The following is a 19,998-nucleotide window of genomic DNA, read 5'->3' on the forward strand; positions in this document are numbered from 1 at the left end:
CAATAATATCTCTCTCTCTCTTTCTTTCTTCTAAGTTATCAGTGTTCATCGACCCCAAGGTCACCTTAGCATTTTATAGTTTCTTCGTTTGTTCTCCATCATTTAGCTCGAAATTGATAGCATAAGAGCCTTACTTATTTATAACTTTATCTGTTACCCCCTTCCCGACTACCCTCGATAAGCCCAAGATAGGCTTGAGGCCTGGCCCCGAGGTATCTACTGCCTTGCTCTACGCCCGGGAATGTCACCTTACTGGTTCGATTATCGCTTTGGCTAACTCGATCTTTACTGTCTTACTTCATATTTTATCACTAATCACCCTTACACGCTAGCTCGAGAGTAGATCACGTATTTTTAGAATTCCATTTACAAACTTAATTGTTGTCACCATTTTCACGGTAAACAGTTTGGCGCCCATCGTGGGGCTAAAAATAATAGTGATTATTTTCTTGCTAGTTTCGTCATTCAAATGCACGATATCTTTCACACTTTTTCTTGCCCGAGAACTCTTTTATTGCAGGTCAAAATGTCCGGCCCGATAAACAGGGTTGAAAACAACAACCTCGAAGACCACGGGGAAAACGACGTGGCTGTCCCGGCCGCCGGAGCACCTCCCAGAATCCTGACGGCGTTTCCGGACCAATCCTAGTGGACGCGGATTCACAAGACGCTCAGCAAGTAGATGAAACGTCTCACACCGGCAGGAGCGTACGACGCAGCGACCAACAGAAAGCGCAAAAAACCCCAGCCCGGGAAGAACAGGAAGTTAGTCTTCATGTTTTCTTTGAAATGTTGCACGCACAACAACTAGCAATCGCTCAGCTACAAAGCCATCCAAGAACCCCCAATACAGTAGCACCAGATACAGCTCCCCCGCCGAACGAGTGCTCGAAAGGTCAAGCAACAACGAGTCAGTGACTGACCCCTTTATCGTAAAGTTACTCAAGGACCTCACCAAAAGGATCAAATCGGGAGAGAAAATGATCGCAGCCAACAATAAAAGGGTCCGGACCTACAACTCTATGGTCGATCAGATCCCAGGCGCCTCTCCGATCCTTAAGGGTCTAGATTTAAAGAAATTCATTCAAAGGCCATTCCCCGAAGAAGCAGCGCCAAAACCTATCCCGAAGAAGTTCACAATTCCGGAACTCCCTAAGTACAACGGCACCTCCGACCCCAACGAACACGTCACTGCGTATACCTGCGTAGTAAAAGGTAACGACATAAAGAGCGACGAGATTGAATCCTTACTACAGAAAAAATTCGGAGAAACACATTCAAAGGGGGCCATGATGTGGTACCATAACCTGGCCCCCGACTCCATAGATTCATTCGCCATGTTAGCGGACTCTTTTGTAAAAGCACAAGCCGGAGCCATTAAAGTAGCGATGAGGAAGTCCGACGTTTTCAAAATCAAGCAAAGAGAAAACGAGATGCTGCGGGAGTTCGTGTCCCGATTCCAGATGGAACGAATGGAGCTACCACCAGTCTCCGACGATTGGGCGGTGCAGGCCTTCACCCAAGGCCCGAACGAACGGAGCTCCATGGCTTCGAAACAACTGAAACAAAATCTGATCGAATACCCGGCCGTGACCTGGTCAGACGTCCACAACCGGTATTAATCGAAGATTGGGGAAGAGGATGACCAGTTGGGGGCTCCGTCGGGCTCGGTATACCCAAGCAGATTCCCGGCAAAAGAGGCGAAGCCAAGCAAAGAAACGATATCAACCATACCTCGAAGACAGGAGGAACGCCCCAAGGCGCAACCTGCCCCGCAACGATAGGAGGATAAATCGAGGATAGGATCCTCGAGGGGTCATCAACAGGGCCAGATTTGACCGAAACATGGGTCCAATCAACGCATCCCACTTGTCGGAATACAACTTCAGCGTCGACGTATCAAACATCGTGTTCGCTATCAGCAAAATCCGGGATGCAAAATGGCCTAGACCAGTGCAGTCGGATCCTTCGCAGAGAAATTACAAATTCACGTGCGAGTTCCACAACACACATGGCCACCAGACCAAGGATTGCCATCAACTACAAGAAGAATTAGCCCGGCTACTCAACAAAGGGCACCTCCGAGAACTCCTCAGCGATCAGGCCAAAAATTAGTTTCGAGACAGGGAGGCAGCCAAGAAGAATGAAGTAAACGAACCACAACACGTCATTCACATGATCATGGGCGGCGCCGATACCCCGCAGGAACCCGTGATGAGGAAAACAAAAATATCCATCACAAGGGAGAAACGAACTCGAGGATACATCCCCGAGGACGCCCTTACCTTTTGTGAAGAAGACACGGATGCCTTATCTCAACCCCACAACGACGCTCTGGTAATTTCCTTTCTTGTAATTTCTTTCCAGATAAAACATGTACTCGTGGATCCAGGTAGCTCGGCCAATATTATCAGGTCAAGGGTGATAGAGCAGCTCGGTTTAACTGAACGGGTCGTACCCGCCACTCGAGTCCTCAACGGGTTCAACATGACGAGCGAAACGACGAAAGGGGAAATCATCATACCCATAACCGTGGCCGGCACAACCCAAAACACCAAGTTCCATGTCATCGAGGGAGACATGAGATACAACGCCTTGTTCGGACGACCGTGGATACATTGCATGAGAGCAGTACTATCCACTCTCCACCAAATGATAAAATTCCCGACAAAGGACGGAATCAAAACCACCCATGAAGAGCAACATGCGACGAGAGAGATGTTCGCAATACACGATGCATTCTCGGTCCCCTTACCTCCGCCTCCGGATAAGCCCACGGGCGAATCAGGGCTCAACACCGGCCAGGCTTGACAAAACGCAAAAATAAACCCACGTCACATACCCGACCTCGGGCGATCGAAACAAGTCAGCACCCAGAAGTATCCCGTCCCAAGGTACCGCCATTTCATTTATTTTATTTTCAAAATAGAAATTTACCCTCGTGCAGGCACTGTCCGAAAACCTCGAGGTCTCCCAAAAATGACGCGCCCGACTCGACCGAAGATCTCGAGACACTGGCGCTAAAAAAGGCGCGCCGGTTGCACTCCTTTCCTTAGACCGAGTTTTTTATTCCTAAAAGAAGAAGGGTTTTTACCGGCAAGGTTTTTAATGAGGTAACGTCCGTGAAGCCACCAGGAGACAAAACTCCACGCAATCGCTCGAAGCCATCCTTACGGCCAACTTCCAAAGCAGCTAGGAGCATGCCTCTTGAAATCCACCGGACTTAGAGGAGCACCGAACAAAGATCCCTACGGGGAATGATGTATCAGGCCAAAACGGTCAAAATAGCCAAACCTGGTTAAGGCGAGAACATGTATTATTTTATCGGGCAATCGAAAACACCCCCTTCCCTTATGAAAAAAGAGAAAGGCTCCTAATGAGGAACAAAGCAACATGAAAATCAGCAAAACAACCCGACTTGGCCTAAGAGCCGGTCGAGTCAGCGCGATAGCACATATGTCGCATCAATGGATCCGAGTATATCTCCGACGCCTTTTTCTCCAAAAAGAAACAAATCACAGCACGCTCCCGATAGGGACATCTCCACGAAATACGTCCCGAGATACTCGGAGACTTAGGAAATCCGACATCCGGATGACCCCGGGGTCGAAACTCTAGGCTCACCAAGCCCCCAGAAATAGCTCCGAGCTCATGAAAAACTGTCTTCAAGCAAAATCAATGACTCGGAGACTTCCACCAATCTCCACGCACTGGAAAATCTGAAACTGTAAGACCCTAACGGGTAGCCTCGGCAAAACCAGATCTACTCTCCGTACACTGTAAGACCTCAACAGGCATGGCAAACTCTAAGACCTCAACAGGCATGAAAAATCCCGCAGCTTAGGCTATGCGTCGCATTTGTAAGAATCCCTAAAGGGCATAACCTAAGTGTAGACGCCTAAAACTTCTTCTCGGGATCAAAAATGGCCCCGGCCAAACACACACGACTCCGGTCGAAACGGCTGCTACAGCCAAAGAAACGCAAACTCGGGGACGCCCGATTGTTGCTAAAAATCCTCCGAATCTACTTCGGAAAGAACCGGTTAAACACAGGCGTCCCTCAACAGGCAAAAAATGAGTCCCGACCATGTCGGCTCCAAAATCACAACAGCGTCGATCTACTCGACCTATGGGCTATGAATCTTCCGAGGTGCTCAAAACATCGTCGACTATGACTTGAAATCGAGGTTCTTTTAGAACCGACGACGGGTCAGGCAAAATAATCAATAGGACCTTAACGAGAGGAAACAAAGCCTACAAAATGCCTCTGGGCCTCACATCAAACAGCGTATGTGCCATTGTCGCCGGCTAAGCAAAGCCTCCGGGCTTCACATCAAAAGGTCTCTACGACCATACAGCATAAGAGCCATTGTCGCCAGCTTGAAAATTGACAACTTGAGGATTAAAGTGAGCTCGAATCGCGACCCGATTCGAAGACCGGATCTAAAATAGCTAACCTAAGCAAAGCCTCCAGGCCTCACACTAAAAAGTCCCTGCGACCGAACATCGTAAGTGCCATTGTCGCCGGTTAAGCAAGCCCTCGGGCCTTATATCAAAAGGTCTCCATGACCAAACAGCGTAAGTGCCATTGTCGCCGGTTAAGGAAGCCTCCGGACCTCGCACTAAAAGGTCTCAACGACCAAGTAGCAGAAAGGCCACCATCGGTGGCCAAGAGCTCATATGAGATTTAAGGGTCGATTACAGCTCGAGTCACATCACAACTCGGAGACTAGGCCCAAAAGACATATTACTCCCTAGAGCATGACAGTGATGCTGCATTCTCCAAATGGAACCTCCAGAAAGATCAAACGGTCAATTATAGCTCAAATCGCAATGCAACTCGGAGACTGGACTCGGAAAATCGCCAAACGCCCAAGGGCAGAGAGTGAGAATCATTATCGCCAGCCCAAACGGGCTCGAATGTAAGATAAGCCCGAGTCAGGATTCCGACTTAGATACTGAACCTGAAGGTAATCGAAACACAAAAATTACAAATTACAGGGCATAATCTCGGCCCGCGATGTATGGTGGGATCTATACATGTATATACACGATCAAGGGCCCTGTCCATCTCGGCCCCAACAAAAAAAGAACTTGGTGTCAAACTCTGCTCCCTTGGCGCATCCAATCTCTTTCGAGGGATCAAAGCCTCTGGCACGAATCTCCGCGAAAGTCCCCCTATTTGCATATTCCCCACTACTGCCTACGTGATCAAGGGCCCTCTCCAGCTCGGCTCCAACAAATAAAGTAAGCCACTATCTTTTGCTCCGCCCGATCAAAAGCTATAAAGGAATCAGAGAAACAAAACCCCAAACACTTTCTCGTATATATATATATATATATATATCATTCACGAAGATTGCCCTGTCCATCTGCAGGCACCCCACAACCATATCAAAAACAAAATGGTCAAGTCTACGCCCCGCGCCGAAAGGAATACAGCTTGTCGAGGTGCACCTTCTACGGCCTCAGCCAACGACAACTAAGCTCCGCGATCGTCCTCCTGGCTCGGGTCAATTCCTCCGGGAAAAGGAGCCCCCTGCACCGACCTGATCGGGATACTCCTTGGCGAAGGTCACGAAATAGTTACCCTTCAACCGTTGGGCCACCTAGTCGAAGGCTATTTTGGCTTATCCACTTCGCCTGATGTATCCCGAGACACCCGATGACGGAACCCGAGAATAATTCAACAGCAAATGCGCCTAAAGAGGCGACCTAAGCGACGCTATCAATATGCCATTGGCAGTCAAGACCAATATCCGGGCCACGCACCCACAAAAATCGCTTCGGCCTAGAAGCACAAAGGGTCACCACCTTCCACCCGTAAAGGCAGAGAGGAGCCGGAGGACCTACCGAAGCTCGAGCCATGATGCAGCTCGGAGACTAGTTCCAAAAACCGATCTACACAATCGAGAGTAGCGACAGACAAAAGGTACAAAAGCCTTAAAATTCTTCTTATATTACATGAAACAACATTCTCCACCTACAGGTACGCCCCGCGCGCCAGAAACAAGGTAACAAAACGACGGAACCTCTATTTTTTCGCCAAAAGGGCTGCATTTCGTCAAAGATCGTCCTCTGCAGCGTCCACAAGGAGTGGTCGAGCATCAGCTTTATCCGCCTTGGCTCAGGCCAACTCCTCTGAAAAATCAAGGCCCCTTGATCCTGCTTCCTCGAATACCTCCCTCCAGGTTCGGCAGCAAACATATTCTTCGATCCTCTCCTCGCGGTCAAGGGCTCGCCTCGACTCGGATTGAATGTCAGGAGCTTCCTTTGTACAAATCTCCATCTCTCGATCAGCCCTGGTTCGGCTTGATGCAGCTTCCGCCCGGGCATCGTTTACCTCGGCCCTGACCTTTGAGAGTTTAGACTCAAGTCTCTCAATCATATCCACCTGAACTGTGGCATTCTCACAGAACAAGTTGAGTTGAACCTCGAAGGTAGGGATCCTAGCCGAAGCACTCATCCCCTCAAAAGCTTGAACCTGCACTAGAGCTCTTAGCTCCCCGCAGGTAATTTGAGCACAAACGGCATCACCCTTAAGAATTTTGGCAGATCAGGCCCAAAATTATCCAAGGCTCGGGTCCTAAAAAAACCAACGGCCATCGCAAGCCTACGAAAACAAGCTTCAGGTACAAGAAGGAAAACACGAGATACACCCCTGCAGGACATCTCCTTATCCCCCCTAAACAAGTGACAGGGAGTTTCGGGGAGCAACGCCAGCGGCCAACGCCGGAGGGCATAACTCGCCCGTAGTCCAATACGCGCCTTCCCCAAGGAACGGGGCCCAGATGAGCTCCAAAGCACCAACGCTAGACACAAGGCATTTGCCCGGGTTTGCGACTCCCACTCTGTAGGAGTAGATTCCGGAAGCCAACCTTACACTCTCTGAAAGAATCATTCCACATCAAGATCAACAGGACCCGCCGAGGCATCCAAGGATGACCTTCGTCCGGGGTATTGTTCCCGAAGGTCCCGAAATTTGATGCAGGATCTCCAAACAAACCTGCAGGCCCCGTCAGCTCAAGCTTATCCGGTCGGTCCCTCACCAAACCAAAGTACAGCAAAAAAGAAAGCGGGGGAGAGCCTTGCCAACCAGCTGGAGACCAGAACGAGCTACCACAGCGAGCTATGATGGCCCATAAGTAATCGAAGGCATTTAAAAATCCTGAAGGGCGTGAAAGCAAACAAGCGCCAAAGGAGAAGAAGAAATCTATCTCATGCGGCCCAAAAGGACCATCTACGTCCAGATCAATAAGGGTTCCGGGTACCCGAAGACGACCTACATCCGGAGCACTGCCCCCGGAGGCCCCAGAACTCAACGCGCAATCTCCGAATAACTGGGGAGACTCTTACAAGCACCAATCCATCAGATCGACCCAAAGTTGTCCTGAAGGACGACAATGGGACCGAAAAAGCCTATGTTGATCGGCAAGTAATAAAAGCAAACATCACGCCCAAATTAAATATCAGCAATCAGCAACACAAACAGATACATTCGAAGGGCCTCGAAAGGCATGAAACCATACAGAAACAAAGTAAGTTTGGAAGCAGAGATCAACAAAGTTCATTTCTCATTTATGAAGTCTTCAAGTACAAAAGCCCCCAAGGGGACACAGCGTTCGATTACAAAGCCCTGGAGGGTCATTACAAACAAAGTACAAAGGCTTGCAAAAATCTACGCCTACAGCTGAGGAACGGGAGGATGTACATGTGATGAAACCCAGGCGCCCGATCAACGAGGCATGCCATCTGTCATGGAAAATTGCGCCGCGATCTGAATCGCCATTATAGCGTCGCCAAAAGAAGCTTGAGGGGTCGAGTGTCAGAATCATTTCCCATCACTTCGTCGTGAGAAACGCGGAGACTATCTGTACGCGGTAAAATCAGAAGACTTGATTTTTGCTATCAAGACAATTTTGGAAGCCTTCCACGAGAACCCGAGGGTGGAAGGCCACGATCGAGTTCTCGGCCTCAAGGCTCATTGAGGTCCGAATCGAACGAAGCAGGGCCCGAGGTCAGGATAAGAGAAAAGGTCTCTTAAGCACATGGCTACACCTGACAGGGCCGGTCTATCTATAGCCTACTGAGAGGACTTGCGTCAGGCCGTACCATCTTCCTACTCTTGTAAATAATATATACGTACTTTACCGAGTCCCCTCACCTATATAAGAGGGACTCGCACCACCTTCTAAGGGGCTGGTGTTGCTCCACTTCTCCATAATGCAATAATATCTCTCTCTCTTTCTGTCTTCTAAGTTATCAGTATTCCTCGACCTCGAGGTCACCTTAGAATTTTATAGTTTTTTCGTTTGTTCTCCATCATTTAGCTCGAAATTGATAGCATGAGAGCCTTACTTATTTATAACTTTATATGTTACCCCCTTCCCGACTACCCTCGATAAGCCCGAGATAGGCTTGAGGCCTGGCCCCGAGGTATCTACTGGCTTGCTCTACGCCCGGGAACGTCCCCTTACTGGTTCGATTAGCGCTTTGGCTAACTCGATCTTTATTGTCTTACTTCATATTTGATCACTAATCACCCTTACAAACTAGCTCGGGAATAGATCACGTACTTTTAGAATCCCATTTACAAATTTAATTATTGTTACCATTTACACGGTAAACAGAGTGGTGAAAGAAGGTGACGAGAGAATGGAGAAGAAAAGGGGAGGGGTCTGATGGTTAGGTTTTTGAGAGGAGGGGTCTGTTTTTCGATGGATGAGGAAGATGAAGCCAGAGTTAGCGATGTTGGCTTAGAGTGAGGAGGGTTCTGATCTTTTTTGTTGTCAAGATGGGGAAAGTTGCGCCATTTATGAAGGGGTAATGGATCTGATAATCTGTGTCTAAAATCTAGGTCTAGGTCTTAATTAAAAAGGGAAGGGAAATGGGTATTGGGTTTTGGGCTTGAAGGAATTTGGGTCATGAATTTGGGCTAATTAACTTCGGCCCAATACACTAAGACTAAATCAAAATCTTTTTCCCATTTTCTTTTTCATTAATTTTAAAAATCTAATAAAATCCTAATTTAATCCTAAATCAATCTAATTTGTAAAAATTAAAATTGTTTATCTATTAAAACAACTAATTAACTTAAAACTAAATAAAAACACTATTTTCTAAAGTCAAAAATCTAAATATGTAAAAATGACCATTTTTGTGATTTTTCTAAATAAAATTAATTCCCACGTGCAAATTAAACCTAAGACGGCATGAAATTAAAACATGATAATTTTTTATGATTTTTCTATCATTTTATAATATTAATAATGCATGAAATGCAACTAAATAAAGAAAAACTTCTAAAATCTCATAAAAATTATTTTTAGCCTATTTTAGGAAATATTTTCATGTGGCGCAAAAATAAGGTGCTCACAGCTGCCCCTCTTTGCTCAGAAACATGGACAGTTTTCGGGCAAAGATAAAGTGAGCAACTACGAGAAATTTTTGCCCGTTTGAAACTCCATTTGGAAGCATTTTGAAAGAGTCTGACCGAACCTTGCTTCGGATGTGGCCTACATATCCTTGGCTAAAAAGGAATCGGGTCAATCTAGTTCAGGAAGTTTTGGTAGCTGGGACTATCGGGAATTTGTGATTTCACTGCTGTTGCTGCTATTTCTGCTTATTGAGCTCCTTATTACACCAAAATGAAAGATGAAGAGCTAACTAGCTAAGCCTATCAACTACGAGTTACAAGATTCCTATCTATAAACATTTAAAGCTTGATCTTGAGTTTTGGTTTGTTCTTCCTGCAGACTTTGATCTGAATCTTGACGCTCGTTGACGGCAATTGTTGATTCATTCTTTTTCAGCTTTTCGGATCAAGGTGGGACATGCAAAACTTGTGTTTTCAATCGTATCTTTGAACAACCCGCATCATTTCTCCGCTTCTACACTTAGAGTTCAACTTCTTTTCTGTTCTTCTTTTGTTTTATTTTGGATTGAGCCTTCTTCAATTGGTCTTCCCGAACCTCCTGCCGTACGGTAAAAAACGTGTTCAGGCACCAAAACAAACAAACGAACGAAACTTTTCAGCCCCAGTTTTCACTAGGAAAGTTTCGTGAGCTATTGCGAAAAAGTCTAAACTATTTTTATTGAAAGCAATAAAATCATGATTGTGTATCATTGGGAAAAAGAGATTAGGGAGTGGAGCCCATATCTATAATGACTTCAACTAGGGAGTGGAGACCCAATGTTGGATAAGAGACTAGGGAGTGGAGACCCTATATCTAAAAATAAAAAATCAACTAGCAAGTGGAGACCCTATGTTGGAAATGCGACAAGGGAGTAGAGACCCTATGTCTAATATAAAATCAATTAGGGAGTCGAGACCCTATGTTGCAAAACTGACTACGGAGTGGAGACCCTACGTCTAGAGTAAAATCAATAAGGGAGTGGAGACCCTATGTTGGAAAAGTGACTAGGGAGTGGAGACCCTATGCCTAAAATAACTTCAACTAGGGAGTGGAGACCCTATGTTGGAAAAGTGACTAGGGAGTTGAGACCCTATGTCGAAAATAACTTCAACAAGGGAGTAGATACCCTATGTTGGAAAAGTGACTAGGGAGTGGAGACCCTATGTCTAAAATAACTTCAACTAGGGAGTGAGACCCTATGTCTAAAATAACTTCAACTAGGGAGTGGAGACCCTATGTTGGAGAAGTGACTAGGGAGTGGAGACCGTATGTCTAAAATAACTTCAACTAGGGACGGAAGACCCTATGTTGGAAAAGTGACTAGGGAGTGGAGACCCTATGTCTAAAATAACTTCAACTAGGGAGTGGAGACCCTATGCTGGAAAAGCATAATAGGGAGTGGAGACCCTATGTCAAAAACAAAATCTATTAGGGAGTGGAGACCCTATTTGGAAACAAGACTAGGGAGTGGAGACCCTATGTCTGAAATAAATTCAACTAGGGAGTGGAGACCCGTTGTTGGAATAGTGAATTGGGAGTGGAGACCCTATGTCTAAAACAAAATCAACTAGGGAGTGGAGACCCTATGTTGGAAACGTGACTAGGGAGTGGAGACCCTATGTCTAAAATAAAATCAACTAGGGGGTGGAGACCCTATGTTGGAAAAGTGACTAGGGAGTGGAGACCCTATGTCTAAAATAACTTCAACTAGGGAGTGGAGACCCTATGTTGGAAAAGCAGACTATGGAGTGGAGACCCTATGTCTAAAACAAAATTAACTAGGGAGTGGAGACCCTATGTTTGAAACGCGACTAGGGAGTGGAGACCCTATGTCTAAAATAAATTCAACTAGGGAGTGGAGATCCTATGTTGGAAAAGCGACTAGGGAGTGGAGACCCTATGTCTAAAATAACATCAACTAGGGAGTAGAGACCCTATGTTGCAAATCTGAGGCATAGGCGGTAGGAAAAATCTACCATGATTCTTGGCAGCCCATCGCTCCTTAGCCAGGTCGGTCCAAGACCGAACAAGATATGGGAACGCCTTGTCCAACCATTTGATCCATCCCGGCAAATCCGAAACCGCCTCGGGGTACCAGGCAGGGGCTGCAGGAAACGCAGAGAGGACGTTATTCCAAAAGAAAAATATTATTTATAAAATGCGGTTAAGGGAAATTTGCTTACGCTGTGGCGTTCCCGAAGAAGGAATTAACTGGGCAACAGACTTAAATTCCAAATTGAGGGTTTTATTCATATTTCACAATTTGGACTTAGAGAGCTTGGTTTAAGGCGAATTTTCGAGGGATTTTTAGAGGGATTATTGGGGTAAGAGTTCATAACTTGGTTTTGATTAAATTCCCTTAATCTATCATTGATTTTATCATTTATATAGGGATTTGGGTTGAAAATTTGGCAAAATTGGAGGAAACTTCTTAGCCCGAATATTTGGGATTTGAGAAAGATTTTGGTATCAGATTTGTGTAATTTTTGTATGGTTGGACTCGATATTGAATGGGTGTTCGATTTTTGTAACTTTGGTCAAGTTTCCATTTCTCCGAAAAAGGCATCCTCCGGGCCGGGATGATATCCGAGGTCTTTACCCGGACGAACCTGCTCATCCACCCTCGATCCTTTCCCTCGTCGACGCTCGAGAAAAATGATTTTTGGGATCGATGATGGAGCCTAAACAAACCTCAAGAAAATCGAGGGCTATACATCCTAATCAAATGGATGAGGGTAAAGGTCTCGCCCTCAACCCCTTCGGTATCCTCCAAAAAGAAGGATAGATCTGACCAAGCGTCACTTGGTACTTAACGCATAAATCAAGGATAACCGGGTCTATCTCCGGGGGAGAGGATTCAGAAGAATTAATAGGACTCAAGGTGAACGGGTAGGTATACACGTGCAGGAAGCCGGCCTTATAGTCCGTTATGTTCTCATTAGGACCGGGAATCTCCACCCTCACTGCCTCGGTCCATCGGTAGTCTGTCCTCACCGTTCCTATGTTAGTCACGATGCTAATGTATCGGGACACATGCTCACATCGGCCCAGTGTGGATGAAGTGGCATCGATGGTAAAATCTTTCGACATATCAAGATTGGGTGGAGTACACTGTTCCAAGGAAGGTATTGCTCTGGCTTTCTCTTTAGGCGATCGAGATGGTGATGAAACTTCGTTCCGCCGAGGAACCGTTCTAGAAGTCCTAGCCATATCAATGGTAAAATTTTCTCTAAAACAAGATGGAAGAGTGTAAAAGATGATGGGTTCCTCGATAATCGCATTTGATGGCGACCCGTTCATGATTTTCTGAGGTATGGAATTTAATGCTCTTATAGGTTGACGTCAGGTCAATGATGCCCTCGAAACGGTGGTTCAAAATCGTTTCCTATTACTTCGTTTTAGAAAACGAGGAGACTATCTGTATACGGCAAAATCAGAGGGCCCGATTTCTCGTCAGCAAGGCGCTTCTGGGACATTGTCTCGAGAGCTCGAGGATGTGAGGTTGCGGTCGAGTTCTCCCCCTCGAATTCCACTAACGCCCGACCTAATGGCAATGCCGGGGATAGGGAGTTCCCAAGGCATGCAACTACCATTGGCAGAATCTGGTATTACCTAGTTTTCCCATCCCCCTTATCTTCGTAATAAATGCTTTTGTACTATGTCAGGTTTCCCCTCCTATATAAAGGGGATCCTTACCATTTGATAGGGAACTGATGTTGCTCTAACTACTCTATACGAAATATATGATAACTCTCTCTCTCTTTTCTCTCTAGTACACTCTCTCGATATTGTTGCTATATTTTATTATCTTCATACTTGTTCTTTATTTATTGCTTATCATTGGCCATAAAGAGCCTCCTTTAATATTATCGCATCTGTTAGCCCTTCCCGACTGCCCCTAATAGCTCGAGCCTGAGCTCGAGAATCGACCTCGAGGCCCTAAATCGACTAGCTCGAGGCCCCGAACGGCTATCTATTGGTTCGATTCCAACTTTATTTTAGCTCGCATCTCGCCCTTAAACTTCACACACATAACATCAACTGCTCCACAACTAGCATAAAAATAGATCACGTATTTTTAGAGTCCCATCAACAAATTTAATTGTTATTACCATTTTCACGGTAAACATAGTGAACTGATTAAGCTCCACCGTCACTATGCAAATCTTAGCATCCCACTTTGAAACTTATGAACAATGTTAGTAATTGGGTGGGATGTTGTTCTCTACAAGAAAGGTAATGAATATGGTCGTACCATTTTTGTGCTTTCTCGATAACACTCTTCAACCAAATGAGATAAGGTGTTTATCTCATTAAATGTTGCCACCTTGCAAAGTTATTTAAGAATCACTAAATGGTTCATATGTTGCTGCCACATTAGGGAGCCTTTTAGGCTTACCCACAAATTCTCAATTATCCTGCTAATCTTCCATCAAACCAATAATTATCAAATTATTCACATAATTAAGAATTATCTCAAATTACTTAAAATACTACTAACTTTTAATACACCATAAACCTTACTATCATGGTCATGTGGTACCTTGTATGGTACTAGTCCATAAATACCAGATATTTTAGCTCGGACCGTATTTTATCCCAAATTATCGAACATCGACGAAACTCATTTTCTTCAATTCGCTTACCCTCTCACCTTCATGAATTAACTTATCACTTGTTTGAAATAGCGTAATACTTATCACCTCAAAATAATGTCGTTCAAGAACTTATGTCGATTAACTTACGACAAAACTTTAATGTACGAAAATGCGGGGTGTAACATCTCATTTTCGAGTTTATATCAATTTTCTTATGACGTATTTTCATGTACGAAATCATGGGGTGTAACATCATTCCATCCTTTGGAACATTCGTCCTTGAATGTTGACTGATGCACTTATCATTTTCATAACCTATGTCTTTCGAATACTTTAGTACTCTCCTTGCCATCTAGGCAACTGTTATGTGAATAATTCCAAAGGCCAGGGCATTCCCCCTTTAGGCCTCTTTATCACACCATGACTTGTGATAGGAATCCTTCTAATCTCGTAACTATTGCTACCTTCTATCATGTAGCCTGTACGACTCTGACCTTGTGAGTGCGCCTACGCGATTCTTCTCTCATTGTTCCTCCAGTTTTTAGCCTATCTCTAGGCCTCACTTTGTAAACATATACAGAGTTTGACAAGATGTCCCTTTGGGCATCTATAGGTATACTGATGTTCTTCACTCGGTACTTTGTCGAACTTATGAATATTGCTATATCTTATTTCATAGGCTTGGTTATCTATCCGCATGACTTTATTGCATCTAGGTAGGTCATACTATACCATAACTCTTACTTCGATTTATCCTTATTGAGGTTTGCTGCCAAAATCCAGGTTACGCTTTTGTTGCTTATCCTATATGTATATGTCCAAGTCCTTTAATGCATCCTCATTACTCTTCTTCTTAGTAATGATGGCCTAATCTCATCTCATACTTTATAACTTTTATCCATCGAATGTTGATTCACCTCAATATTGATCTATAATATACCATTGATAACTTAACCATTTATATAACACTGCCGCTAGGGTTCACGTGGCATCAAGGCACATTAGAAGTGATTTACCCGATCCACCTTGGGGCGATACTATACTTCCATAACCGTATTTCATAGCATCCTAATGTGATTCACATTACATGGGTATTTTAATCCTGTACAATTCATGAAATCCCTTCTCTTTTTTTCTTTTAATCATTACTTAATTCAAGGATCAAACGTCATCCCTTATTTATCACAACTATATCTTCATTCTATTATCAAGGCGGCATTCCATCTCATCTAAATGCTACTACTCTAAAACTCCTTTGAGTTCATTCAGGCTATATTGGGCTTTCTATAACTTAGAGAAATCATCAACTCTTTTGTTTTCCTAGGCTTAATCCCGAGCACTTATCTATTTCTCGACACCTTCTCACTCGCCCTTTCTTGTCCTTACTCCTGTCTTCCTAAAACCTTGTCGCTCTATCATTCTTTAGATTGCGAGCTGTACATGTCTATTTGTACTACTCGCTACCTTTCTTCAATTTGCTTGCGCCATAGATTTCCATATGTTATTCTAGAACATCAAGCAAGACGTCACATTATTTCTAACTCTTCTTTACTTTCTTAACTAGAACTCTTAGTAACTAGAAACCATGGGCTGGAAGATATTCCACTAATGACACCGCTATTATTCCTGGATACTGAATCCCAACGCTTTTAGCCCTCTATCTGAAGTATGGACTATACACAACCTTCTGCACTTGAGTATCTCGTACGTTGTTCACCTTTACCTTACTTGCATTAAAATCTCGCATCACATCTTTTATTTCTTTCATAACCTCCCTTCCACATAGGTATGGTTCACATCCATAACTTGAAGCTCTATTATAAGACATGCACCTCTGGTGTATATACAATCCGGTGAGAGCTTCATATTGACTTCATATGAGGCTGCTACTCTTCTGACTGCCTTTATCGTAGAGCCGCTATAGAATATGGCTATTGTACTATCTCTCTTGTACCTCTGATATTTAAGAGTGATCCTGCAAATGTTCTCAATCACGAGGTCTATAATTTTTTGAGACCAATAATCAGACTCCTGATTTACTTAGTTGGTGTAACTCTTTAGTTTCCTCTTCTCTCTGATAAACCTTAATGTAGGCTTAAGCTATCTTTGGATCTGCGGCTCATGGTATGAGTTATTGCTTTAGCCCTTCATGGACGCTGTTGTATATCCATGATACAATATTCTAAGAATTCAATCCTTTGTCTATGACCTAGAATAAATTCTTTCTTTTAACTTATACTAGAGTCTTCTATGTATGATTGTAAACATATATGCTGCATATATAAAACTCCAAACTCCTAAGTAAGTTCATAACGTAACTAACTCTGTGTCTGTAATCGAATAATTCTTTTTGTTCCTTCTCAGCTTTCCTTAAATGTAAGAAATTACTTTTACTGGTCGTTCTGCAACTTGTTGCATGAATATTTGGCTTATCTTACTGCACACACATATTGGAATTCCATACAACCCATATGATCTTGAACATTACCCTTTTGATTATTTGTTTTCTTCTTCCCGTCCATTAACCATGATAGGTGCCACTTTCTTATGGAATGCATGCAATGTTGTTGTGAGACTGTTTTTACATGACCATTTCTTCTTCGAGTTACTATTCTTAGGCTGAAACCTTCTTACTTATTTCCTCAGCTAGTCTTTCACCGAAGTACTCATGGAGGACCCTCTAACTCTTGTAATACTGCAAGCTTATCACATTGTATACTTGACGGAATTTTTCAATGTTCTTCCCCACCTATAATTATCCGTAGTTACTTATTTGCACGCCCTTGTGCCTGTAGGGTTGCTTCAAAACTAATATTTTGACTGTCTTCCGAGTGGCACTCTCTTTTATTTTCGTAACACTCATATGGTACCTTTAACTACCACAACTCCTATCTGAATATATCACAAGTATTACAATGTCATAACTACGAGGTTGAACTCACTATATTGGGTTTTACTATGTTTATCTTTCACGATCTGCTGATTTGTCTGTAACCTCCTGTCTAGCCATAACTAGGCTCTTCTTGAATCAACTACCAACTACTCATTGGCCCATTCTCATACCAATATCCCGCAAAATCTTTCTTGGGTTATTTCCTTTGTATTAACTTACTTCTCGCACTGGCTCCTTGTTTATCAATAACATCTCGGGTAGGAACCCTTACTTTTATTCCTTGACATCGTGCTTGCATAATGTTCTGGAATCGTAGAATATCTATAGGACTTGGGTAAATACAATCTCATCCCTTTCTCATTCTTATCGCATTCTTCCTTTACCATTCCATAGTTACTAGAACCACTTAATTCTGACTGAATGCCACATCACTCCATATTCCCCCATTTAGGGGAGTACTAAGATTTAGTGCTACGACGATCTTCCTATAGATGTTTTATCTCTTCATCCTTGGCGTCCTTTCACTTCATCGATGTCCCTTACTTGACTTGCGGTAATCCTTCTATACTAAGGATAACAAATTTCCTTACTCGCGAGGGTGACACTCAGTGTATCTGGCACATACAGTCTTTTAAGCCTAACTTTCCTCACATTACTAGCTTTAGGGAGCATCTTCAAGAATGATCATTCTCTGAATTTCTCATGAATTTTCTTCTATCGTCCATTCTATTATTGCCGGAACGTAATCTCTGAAATTCTCATGATGCCGACTATTATCAATCACTCAATCCCCAATTCATGTTTAATTTATCTTTTTCACCAGCCCATACTAATTTCTATTACTATGGGGTCTAACTTTTCCTTTAGGTAGTCGCGTTGGAGTCACGAACTTATTTCTCGAAATGTGGACATGACTTTATGGCCTATACTCTTTCGTTATCTCAAGGCCTATCACCTCGTGTCTCTTTCTGCACCTGACTATAGACTCTATAATACTGTCATTTTTTTTATCTACCGTTGTCATCCATGTATCACATCTCACTCATAATGCTTCCTTATCTCTCTTCTTATTTCCCGGCTAATGTTTCTGCCTATCACTTTCTTTTGAAAACTTCAACAAGACATTCTTTTGCTTTTACCTCCCCTTGCTCCATCCGCTGGCTCTTCGGGTTGCCTAACATTCTCGCTCTACTAGGGACGGGAGTCACACTAAGGTAATATTTATCCCTTCCAGGCTTCCAATTCAGCTTTCTAAATTTTTTTCTCTTGTTTTGAACATTCTAGTATTCATGTCTAGCTATACTATTCTAGAGTGCACCATCAGGGTGTCTCACAAGGAGATCTATTAGCACATTTGCACTATCCTTCAGAAAGGTCAACTAACGCAAACAATCCATCCATCATTTTGGGTTACTCTAACCCCAGCAAGGTATTGATATCCCGTCCTTTTCTAAACATCACCTGTTAGCACCCATAGGACATACCTGAGATGGGTGTGGCCAATTATACATACTGTTGTTACTGTTGAAGGTAACTCATAATGCTTATATTTTTTTCTGCCTGAGTTATAAATACCAATAATCTTCATTAATTGGGTGTGTCGTACTCTTCTTCACCTTGCTTCTTTTACTTGTTGAAACTGAATCTACCTTCAGATTCTCTTATTCTTTTTACCATATGGGTGGATAGATATTCATGCCTTAGGACTCCTTATCAAGAAGTTTACACGTCTTAGTACACACATGATCTTCAGGGGACCTTACATTTACTCATCACAAGCGTGATGCAAAGTCGAGTTCCTCTTACTCAATTCTTCCACCAGCCACATTCAATCCCTTATCGACCATCTTTCTAGATGTAGGCATCGTCGTATTATGAATAAGAAAGAGTTTAGGAAATTGAGTTCTTACAACTGAGCTCTACCACACAATCTAAAGTAAAAAGAAAGAGTGACAGCCCTAAATGCCTTGTAGCCTCCTTCTTATAAGTGTGGTGCGCAACACACCCATAAACAAGACTCTACTAGACATGGCTTGTAGACTCCCTAGGATAGAACTCCTCTTATACCATTTTTCTTCACGACCCAAACCGGTGGGCCGCGATAGGCACCCGTACCTTACTCAATCGAGTACCAACGTAATGTATCATTCGTATTACACCATCATGGGTAAGACGGCTAGAAGGTGCGTCATGAGATAACCAGAGTAAACATGAGGGAATACCCGATATAGAACGACCCAACCCGATATAGAAACTCATACATGTGACATACGGGCCTATAAGGCCAGCGTGATCCTTTATATACTCAAAACATAGGCCGACAAGACTGTACAAGTATCCGTATACACAACATCAGTCTACAAGCCTCTAAGAGTACATAAATATCATGAAGGTTGGGACAGGCCCCGGCGTACCAATCAATACATGTACTAATCATACTGACCAAATAAGCAACTCCGGAGCAATGGAGCACACTAACACCTTCCGCTGAGCTGATAGCCTACTTAGAGGACTCTCAACCTATCTATCAGGACCTACGGGCATGAAGCACAGCGTCCCCAGGCAAAGGGGATGTCAGTACAAATAATGTACCGAGTATGTAAGGCATGAAGATCAATACATAAGAGACATAGATGAAACATGGAATATAGAATTTCGCCTGTAAGTCTTAATAACTTTGTAAATTCTGAAATATTTAATACGTCATGCACGTGCGTATAAATGTCGCGTCATGTATAGATCTGCAGTCGCATATGCGACCGCATAATGCTTCTGTAGTCCGCAAAATGGGCCGCATTTTTTGCCCTCGGGTACCGGCATTTTTCTGCTTCAATCTGCGACCAGTCTGCGGTCGCATAATGCGCCGCAGAACCACCACCTGAAGAATCTCAAGGTTGGTTATGCAATCAGAGTGCATCCCGGAAAATGGTTCTGTAGTCGCATAATAGGCCGCAAAAATGACATCAAAAATGGCCCAAAAGACTGTCTTACTCTGCAGCCATTCTGCGGCCCGCAGAGTGATTAAGCTCGTCGCGAAGAATTTCTACTATTTATCACACATAGATCTATCTCGGCACCACAAAATTTCCGG

The sequence above is a fragment of the Nicotiana attenuata genome, unplaced genomic scaffold (assembly GCF_001879085.1).
Source record: "Nicotiana attenuata strain UT unplaced genomic scaffold, NIATTr2, whole genome shotgun sequence".
In the NCBI taxonomy this organism is placed as follows: domain Eukaryota; kingdom Viridiplantae; phylum Streptophyta; class Magnoliopsida; order Solanales; family Solanaceae; genus Nicotiana; species Nicotiana attenuata.